Source organism: Aegilops tauschii, chromosome 6 (assembly GCF_002575655.3).
Source record: "Aegilops tauschii subsp. strangulata cultivar AL8/78 chromosome 6, Aet v6.0, whole genome shotgun sequence".
NCBI classification, from domain to species: domain Eukaryota; kingdom Viridiplantae; phylum Streptophyta; class Magnoliopsida; order Poales; family Poaceae; genus Aegilops; species Aegilops tauschii.
This window is the reverse complement of record NC_053040.3, coordinates 157,566,580-157,576,942: the sequence shown is the minus strand read 5'-3', so window position 1 is coordinate 157,576,942 and position 10,363 is coordinate 157,566,580. Positions and strand designations below refer to the sequence as shown.

General features: G+C 41.0%; 1 long non-coding RNA gene across 1 annotated transcript; it reads right to left on the bottom strand.

Moving 5' to 3' along the window:
• Positions 1-1,194: 1,194 nt before the first annotated feature.
• LOC109784776 (uncharacterized) lies at positions 1,195-6,299 on the bottom strand. Its single transcript, XR_006665834.2, has 6 exons — positions 6,059-6,299; positions 5,689-5,818; positions 5,264-5,424; positions 5,025-5,126; positions 3,996-4,923; positions 1,195-3,303 (listed from the first exon to the last, which is right to left on the bottom strand). It is a non-coding gene; the product is annotated as an uncharacterized lncRNA (long non-coding RNA).
• Between the last annotated feature and the right edge of the window lie 4,064 nt (positions 6,300-10,363).

Sequence of the window (10,363 nt, the reverse complement as noted above, 5' to 3'; positions counted from 1 at the left end):
CAGCTGGAATTCTGGACCGGAAAGGAGCAAACCTGAGAGACCTATTCTGCACAACTCCAAAAGTCCTAAAACTTCACGGAGGATTATTTTGGAATATATAAAAAATATTGGGTGAAGAAAGCACCTGAGGGGACCCACCAGGCAGCCACAAGGGTGGGGGGACGCCCCCCTGCCTTGCCGCCAGTCTAGCAGGCCCCCGGTGCCCATCTTTTGCTATATGAAGGGTTTTTACCTGGAAAAAATCGGGAGGAAGCTTTCGGGACGAAGCGCCGCCGTCTCGAGGCGGAACTTGGGCAGAACCAATCTAGGGCTCTGGCGGAGCTGTTTTGCCGGGGAAACTTCCCTCCCAGAGGTGGAAATCATCGCCGTCGTCATCACCAACGATCCTCACATCGAGAGGGGGTCAATCTCCATCAACATCTTCACCAGCACCATCTCCTCTCAAACCCTAGTTCATCTCTTGTATCCGATCTTTGTCTCAAAACCTCAGATTGGTACCTGTGGGTTGCTAGTAGTGTTTATTACTCCTTGTAGTTGATGCTAGTTGGTTTATTCGATGGAAGATCATATGTTCAGATCCTTAATGCTATTTAATACTCCTCTGATTATGAACATGAACATGCTTTGTGAGTAGTTAAGTTTGTTCCTGAGGACATGGGAGAAGTCTTGTTATAAGTAATCATGTGAATTAGGTATTCGTTCGATATTTTGATGATATGTATGTTGTCTCTCCTCTAGTGGTGTTATGTGAACGTCGACTACATGACACTTCACCATGATTTGGGCCTAGGGGGATGCATTGGGAAGTAATAAGTAGATGATGGGTTGCTAGAGTGACAGAAGCTTAAACCCTAGTTTATTCGTTGCTTCGTAAGTGGCTGATTTGGATCCATATGTTTCATGCTATGGTTAGATTTATCTTAATTCTTCTTTCGCAGTTGCGAATGCTTGCGAGAGGGGTTAATCATAAGTGGGAGGCTTGTGCAAGGAAGGGCAGCACCCAAGCACCGATCCACCCACATATCAAATTATCAAAGTAACGAACGTGAATCATATGAGCATGATGAAAACTAACTTGACAAAAATTCCCATGTGTCCTCAGGAGCGCTTTGCTTTATATAAGAGTTCGTCCAGGCTTGTCCTTTGCTACAAAAAGGATTGGGCTACCTTGCTGCACCGTAGTTACTTTTGTTACTTGTTGCCTATTATGAATTATCTTATCACACAACTATCTGTTACTGATAATTTCAGTGCTTGCAGAGAATACCTTGTTGAAAACCGCTTGTCATTTCCTTCTGCTCCTTGTTGGATTCGACACTCTTACTTATCGAAAGGACTACGATAGATCCCCTATACTTGCGGGTCATCAATGGGCCATACAATGAAGCTATGGGGGAAGAGAGTCATTGAGCACTGCTAGAAGAATGACAAGCGTAACCAAAAATTAGTTTGGTTTCATGCCTGGAGGTTAATCATGGAAGCCATTTTCTTGGTATGACAAGCTGACAACTTATGAAGAGATGCATGGAGCAAAAGAAGGACCTTCGTATGGTGTTCATTGACTTGGAGAAGGCCTACGATAAGATACCGCAAAATTTTTGTGGTGGCCTTGGAGAAACACAAAATCCCAATAAATTGCATTACCCTCATCAAGTACATGCACAGTAATGTTGTGACAAGTGTTCGAACAAGTGATGGCGACACTGATGACTTTCCGATTAAAATAGGACTGCACCAGGGGTCAGCTTTGAGCCCTTTTTTTGCTTTGGTGATGGATGAGGTCACAAGGAATATACAAGAAAATATTCCATGGTGTATGCTCTTTGCATATGATGTGGTGCTAGTCGATGATAGTCGGACGGGGTTAATAAGAAGTTAGAGCAATGGAGACAAACCTTGGAATCAAAAAGCTTTAGGCTTAGTAGAACTAAAACCGAGTAAATGAGGTGCAGCTTCAGTACTACTAGGAACGAGGAGGAGGAGGTTAGCCTTGATGCGCAGGTGGTGCCTCAGAAGGACACCTTTTGATATTTGGGGTCAATGATGCAGAAGGATGGGGATATCGATGAAGATGTGAACCATCGAATCAAAGTCGGATGGATGAAGTGGCGCCAAGCTACTGGCATTCTCTGTGACAAGAGTGTCACAAAAGCTAAAAAGCAGGTTCTATAGGACGACGATTCGACCCACAATGTTGTATGACGCTGAGTGTTAGCCAACTAAAAGGCGACATGTTCAACAATTAGATGTAGCGGATACGTGTATGTTGAAATGGATGTGTAGCCACACAAGGAAGGACCGGGTACGGAATGATGTTATAGGGGATAGTGTTGCGGTAGCACCAATAGACCAGAATGCTACCTCGGTACAGTTTGATCATATGGGTGGCTTTCTGCGTGCGAGGGTTGTTGTTGTTTCCAAACCCCTTAGGTGGTGCATCCTAATGGGCCGCGCTACGCATCGGCTGACGGATCTATTTAAAAGATCCGCTGCCTCCTGTGTCGTTGGATTAAGGCATAAATAGCCGCCTGATCTCTCAAATGAGGTGCGTTTGAAATTGTAATAAGATAGATGTTGCACAACTCGCTCTGCAACAATTGCTTTGTTGCAAAACCACTGAAGCGTTACTTTCACCCTATTTTTTAATATTTTTTCTTCAACTTTTTATACAACATAGATGATGTTGCAAGAGGACTTTTGCAACAGTGGTGGTGTTGCAGGATTTTTTTTGTCTTCACTTTTTTTGCAACATAGATGATGTTGCAGGAGGACTTTTGCAACATGAATATTGTTGCAGAAAAAAGTCACTGAAAAGATGATGTTGTGTGCAGTGCGAATCAAGAAATTTATGCAACAGAGATGATGTTGCGGGACAACTTTTGCAACAAAGCCTTTGTTGCAAAAAGTATAAAATAGCATCGTCGGTCGGAGCAATGACGGATGGCGAAAGAGGAGTCTGGCGTGACGCAACAAGGCTGATAGTGGCTGGAGCGGAGCTCGGGCGCGCACGCTCGAGCATCAGCCATGGTTGCGAGTGTGAAGCGGAGAGTACATAAGGACATGTGTACGATGTAGAAGGAGGCGGCCGCATTGCGTGTGATCCGCCAGCTGAATCATAGTGTTTTCCGATCATAATTGACTCAGCAAGAAGGAAGAAGCAAGATTTATATGACATGCAGTATGAGAACGTACCTCACTTTTGCTTCATCTATGGCCGGCTTGGGCACTCTGAATTGTATTGCCCAGCTCCAGGACAGCGTGACAAGAACGGAGATCTACCGTTTGGACCGAAGCTGAGAGCACCTGATGATAGAAAGAGGGCATCCTCGAGTGAGAACTCAAGCAAGGAACAGTTTTCAGCAAACAGCGGCAAGAAAGAATCTAAGAACTCAAGTAATGCTGCTGCAGCAAGGTCTTCTGCTACTATTAACTCCCCAAAGGAAGGAAGGAGTGAAGAAAGATCAAAACTTGTTGAGCTTGACCAACATTGTTATAACCAATCATGTAATTGTAAATCAGGATCAAGAAGCTCTGACTTGTACAGAGTATCGACAAATCAGAAACAAATGGATGGCAAATTGGCATGATACGAGGCCAATAAGTCATAGGCTATACCAATGTTCTACTCCCTCCATTCCTAAATATTTGTCTTTATAGAGATTTCAAATGGACTACCACATACAGATGTATATAGACATATTTTAGAGTGTAGATTCACTCATTTTGCTCTGTATGTTGTCACTTGTTGAAATCTCTAGAAAGACAAATATTTAGGAACTGAGAGAGTAAATCCTAAACAGGCAGCCATGCATGCCCACCTTGTGCTTCGCCTGGTAACTGATTGCTCGGGTAATTGCTTGGTATTTCAGTTTATCCTATTGACTACTCATTTTTTGCTAATTACTTGGTGAGAGCACCTAGCACAATTAGTTGGGTGAGTAAACCAAGTTTAAAACATTGTTGCCTGTTATATTCCACCAAAAAAGAAAGCTTACCTTAGGGGCATGGACAATCTTGACTGTTGTCCTCATTTTGCAGCATCCTGATCTGAATCAACTGAATAGAAATAGCTTTCTGGCAGGCTGCATACAAACACCCTCAGATAAAACATTAGCATAATGCGCCTAATTGCATCACACAACATAGAAATACCTTTCTGGCAATAATAAAGCTTGATTGTTTGTAATCCTGCATTCTCATGGTCGAAGGATATGTACCAGTCAAATGACTCATGGAAGGATAGTCAAATTTCGACTTCAGAATTTGGAATTGCATTTAGCTAGGAAATTTTGTTCCCCTTACGAACTTTCTTATATATACAACCATTGCTATCATCGCAGAATATGTTCGGCTATTTTATGAAATGCAGATGATTGCTAAAATTAAGAGGCTAATTAAAACAAGATGTTCAGCTATTTTCCAAAGATGTTTCCAGCTAATTAAAACAAGTCGAAACTGGAACATAACCATATAAGCCAAAACTTAACTGCGTCATTAAAGATAAGTTCCAAGTAAAGTCATAGAAAACCAAGATTCATTTTCTAAAGGGAAGTGTAGACCAACATGTCACCAAAATCATGACTTCACGAGAAATGAACTAGTTTCAGAACAGAAGCCAAACAGCCAAGGATCAGCCAATAGATATTTAAGAAACTCACTCGTAGATGTAAGGAAACAGTATTTCTGGTTCAGTATTTTGATCCACCAAAAACTATAGCAAGTTTTCCTCTGTTTCTTTTCCATGACGTTCCCATATCTTTTCATTAACGGTATTTGGGTCAATGAACCCAACGCCAAAGTGTCCAGCTTTTTCATTACTTTTCCAAATGACTTGTTGATGCTTGCATGGAATGCTAGGGTGGGATAGTCCCTCAATAGAGTATGCAACCACACTTTTGTTGCCCAAGCAGGTATTAGATCACACTGAACAACAAATGAAATGTGCCCAATCATCATTGTGTTGTAATGCATTGCAATAGGTAAACAATCAACATTTGCACTAAGAGCACAACTTAAAATGATACCTTATTTAGTAAGAATACCAGGTGTTTGTGCTTGGCATTCTCCTTCAGATGTTTCTCCAGATGGTAGCATCTCATGCCCATTGGATCCCTAGCACCCAACACCTGTGGAAGAAATAACAATTTAAGCAATCAATATATACAGATACTAATTTAAAACAATATCTACATGCACAAAAAATTCTATTGATTACATAGTAAAGAGTAACTCTGAAGGAGTCACCACATTGTGTAACACTGACCTGCACAACAACATCTGAAGAGTCAAGAACTTTATAAACTTCACCCCAAATTCTTTTGCTTTGTCCTTTCTCAAACATATTATGCCTGACTAGATCCCTTAAGCAATCTTCCTCTTCATCCTTTGGCAACTTTGATGAAGCATGTTTTTCCTCAAACGCATCTAAAAAGCACAAAATAAAAGTTTACCAAGATACACAGCTATCCTTGCCAAATAATACATGCAACTTCATGCAATTAAATATTACTTTAGAAAATTATATGGAACTTCTTAAGACTGACACACTTATTCTTTGTCATATACAGTAGCAGATGAACAGCCATTAGGCCAGATTTCTTTGTAATATGCATGCAAAGTTGAATGACATATTTGACTCTAGCTCCAGAACTGGAGACCAATCTTAAAGCTAATTGCTCTGACTCATACCTTGAGAATCATCAGCTTTCTTTATTAGAGATTCATAATCGAGACTGGATAGTTTTGGTCATTTACGCTTGCCCTTTGGTCCAAAGGCATGCTCAAAAGGCTCAGTGTCAAGAAGATGTGCACGAGCTTGCTGTAAAATCAACATGAGCAAACATATGTGAGTAGAAAAATCATATTACAATATGATACTTCACAATAATGTGGAAGGTTCCAAGCTATTTAACCAAAAATAAAATTGAACCCGGGAGTACAAGTAATTAAGTTAAACACTAGTTTCAGCAAAATAGTGTCAGTCACATACACTAATACTCCATGAGCTGCACGTGCAAAATCAATGATAAGGATGATAGAAGTTTACATAAGTGTTTACCTTCTGATGATCCTGCAGAAGCGATAGTGGCAGCTGTTTAGATTTCAGTAACACACTGTAGTTAGTAAGTCGTGCCTGGAGTTCTTGCCTGAAATATTCAAGTTCTTTCTGATTGATAACTCGTGTATTTCCTGTGATAACCAAGAGGCAGAATAATACAATCATCATTCACTGTTACACCACCAGGCTTATAATGGAATAAATTCGTATACAAATTTAATCGTCAATCATCTGCACTGCACATCCTGTGACAGTATAACAAATTCAATCCAGCATACAACATAACAAAGTTCGATTTAACCAACTGTTATGTAGACGATCTAATGTATCATCCGCCGCCGCCGCCAGCACCCTTCTTGTCATTGAGGCGGTTGACGCCGAGAGAGTGACGGGACTTGCCCGACACATTCACTGACCGCTCCTTCTTCTTCCCCGTCCCGCGCTGGGTGAAGCTCTCTGGTTGGTTTTCCCCTTTTCGTTTCTGTGAGATGTGAGGAGGCGGCGAGGAGGGAGAGGCTAGGGTTTTGTAGGACAGGCGATGGGGGTGGGTCGGCGACAGGCCGTCTGCGGGCCGGGCTGATACTGTACCCACCTCCCAAGGCTGCGGGGCCTTGACCCATTTGCGACGGACACCGTAACGGACAAGTATCCTCCTACCGCAAATGAAGGGAGAAAAAGAAGACTAATTACTTCCTCAGTTTTTAAATATAAGCCCTTTTACATTAAAAATAATATAAGTTTATTTAGAGATTTCAATATGAACTACATACGGATGTATATAGACATATTTTAATGTGTAGATTCACTCATTTTGCTCCGTATGTAGTCTACTAGATCGGGAGCGCACCTTGGCGCGAGGGTGCCAGTCCGAACGTTTTGGGGAAGCATGTAATACTAAGTCATTAGGAATTCAGGGATTAACGTGCGGGCTTGTATAGTATATCAAAAAAGTAGAGAAGAAACATTCAACTGTGATAGAAGCAAAACATGATGGAGTTCAATTCGACATTAGATGAGAAGGTAGCACTAAGTTCAGTGCTTTATAATACCACAAAAGACATCCACTCGACATGCATTTCAATAACTAAACCGATAATACATGATAGGAGTTAGTAAGAGCAGGAACACAGCGAAGAAGAGCAAATCGCATAATCCAATTGCCTTGGCAGCCTACTTCATAGGCGCCAATTCATACAGGCAATTGAAAAAAACATACATGCCAGAAGATTGCTGCATGAATGAAACGATGAATAATGGTCAAGGCAACCATATGGATAGTTCATACAGTTTAGCGAAAACGAAATTCCAAAGCGAATCTATACGCGGTTGTATTCAAGCACAAAGCATCGTTGAGGAGATAAGGTGATACACCCAGAGGAATGCATATCCCAGCAAAGGTATATCCTGCACACTATATACCAGCAAATATGATAAAAAGTAAAGAACAATAATGATCAATCAGAAGCAAAGGGCATTTGTGTGCAGAAGATGAGAATCCACCTGATAAGACACGAACATAAACATAACATTTCACAGCAGAAGATGAGAAGCCACCTGATAAGAGTACAGACAGCTGCTTGCCTCACACTTGTTTACACAAACACTTACATAAAGGAAGTTGTCATTGTAGGTTCATTCTTTGGAGCAAAACGTCATTGCTACATGATTCTTGCATAGTACAAATCTAAAAGCACTTGGAGACCTCCAAAAGACAAATGTTCCACTACTAAACTTGACTAATAAGAACCAAAAGTATGTTGCCTACTAAGCACTCAAGCCTGCTGATTGGGACATGTTTTTTAAGGTTATCAGAAGCTATCTTTAATAGTCATCAGCCGCTCCTCTAACTTCACTCCAATATAATGTAACCTCTGTGTCAGTTCCTCAATGCCTGCCAGTGCTGATTTCATAATCCCTTTGGTATTAGCTTGCCCTCTTAGGTGTCGAGTAGTTGTTGAGTTCTATATCTGGTCAGAATATGAGCTCATATACCTAACAGCATAGTACCAGCCTTTGCGTAGTTTCTTGATAGTCTCATTTCCTTCCAACAACCACGTGACCAAATGCCTAATATGAGCTCATATACCTAACAACATAGTACCAGCCTTTGTGTAGTTTCTTGATAGTCTCATTTCCTTCCAACAACCACGTGACCAAATGCCTGACTTGATTTTGAAGCGTTATGACATGGGTGTAGTGGTAGTCTCTAATTTCTTTCCCACGCGCGTTTTCCATATATCTAATAGCTTTTATAGCGGCACTATCTTCTGCATCTTCATAGGTATGTGAAACAATACCAGATATTGAGGTAGGAACAAGCAAACCATCAAGCTGCTCTAAGGAAGAATTGAAAGTGACTGTCACACGAGCCTTGCCACCCAGACGTATCTTGTGATGGTAAATTGCAGGGGGCAATTTTAAAGCTTCCAGCATAAGCCCAAATATGTGGGAATAGGGGATTACTATCAGATAGTCATCTTCCTGTAGGTTCATAGTGAGGTCAAAATAGTTGTTTCACAAAAGGACATCTAGGTAGTCAGATGAGGGCTTGAATCGGATATGCCAGTTCATAGAAAGTTAGAGCATGTGTTTAGAAGATTACTCTTGGTTCAGGTGTTCTTGTCCTTGACGATGTTGAACCTGGAGACCCTCGTCACAAATCACACCAATGTCCATGGCGTCCATGCCTAAGATGTCCATGGCGTCCATGCCTAAGGTATTGTATCTGAGCCTATAGTGTGAGATTGAAGTGAGGAAAAAGTCAACAGTGAATGAGAGAGGAAAGCAGACGTTGAATTACCTTTACTTCAAAGAATGGCTGCTGAAGACACTGGTGGAGCCGTCGCTAGGCACACCTCATATTCAATGGATTTGGATGATGAAAGGGAAAAGCGCTTCATATTCGACAGATCACATGATGAAAGGGAGAAGTGCACAGGTTCAGGGCATTATACCAAAATCAAAGCAGAGCAGGATCGCATCAACACTAACATATTTACAATGTAGTGACTTTTTTTGAGGGAATACAATGCAGTGACACTAATATTTGATAGACTGTGGCTTACCGTACCCCATTTGTCCCCAACCATATCAAGCCCAGTAAGGTTCACAAAGATGAAAAGGTTCAGAGCATCGAATTCTATTACATACCAGTTGTGTTTTACCATAGGCAATGCAACATGTGATACACCAAAAGGATCGAGGATTCAAGGTTCAGTTCATCGTACCAAAAGGCCACAAATAACCATTCATCTATTAATACTCCTAGATGTTGAGTCACAGGAATAAGAGCGGTACTGACAATACATCAGAGCTTATATGTGCACACAAATTCATGTGCATTATTCATTAAGTGACTTTACATCACCGATAGGAAGTGCAGCTCGCTGCAACCCACCTCTAGCCAACCTGGTAGTACACTATTCAATAGATCCAATGAATGCAAAGGTATAAGGGCAGCAGACAGAAGAAAGTATCAAAGAAAGACACAAGGAGGAGTAATCACTTGTAATATTAATGGTTCGGTTCATACATCCCTTTGAGCATGTCATGGAACCAATATATATGGTTCTAACTTTGATACCATCTTTGAGCGAAACTACTTTTTACAGATCTCCTAATTTTGATCCCATTATTTTATAGTCCAACATTCAAGAGTTAATTTTAACATCAACATCAGGAGGGAGTGTACCTCCCTTTTGCATTTGAATCGGTTGAAACGATTAAACCTCCCCGCAAACAAAATCTGCAAAGCATGTATCAAACATTTTAGAGTATGCTGGCAATACAGAGCAATAAACGAACCACAAGAAAATAATAATGGATGGACCTAACTTCACATAATATGAAAAATGCTCAATTCAATTTTTTCGATAGTCGATGTGTTTTCCATGAGAAGTTGTATGGTGTAGATCTGACCAGAACTACACACCCTGAGCAGTACATAGTAGTAATTGTAACATATATTCTTTCCACTTGTATATGCCTACAAATTTATGTACTTCACGCAGTAAGTGATATTTGACTTGTAAGTATTCCATTACCATTTACCAACCACATTTATATCATAGCTCTGGAAGCTTTGGACCTGAATACACCTTTGTTTGACCACTATGGGGCCTTTCAAACCCTTTTGTTCGCCTAGTCAGCACCTTAGAACGCAATCAACATCTTTAGCACATCGAGAAATACATATCTAGATCATACAATATATAGCTAGTGACTTCGTTATTCCAGTAAATACATATCCTATATAGATAGGAAAGCGCCACGCGTTGCCCGCAGAAGCGGTGGGCTTACCAACAT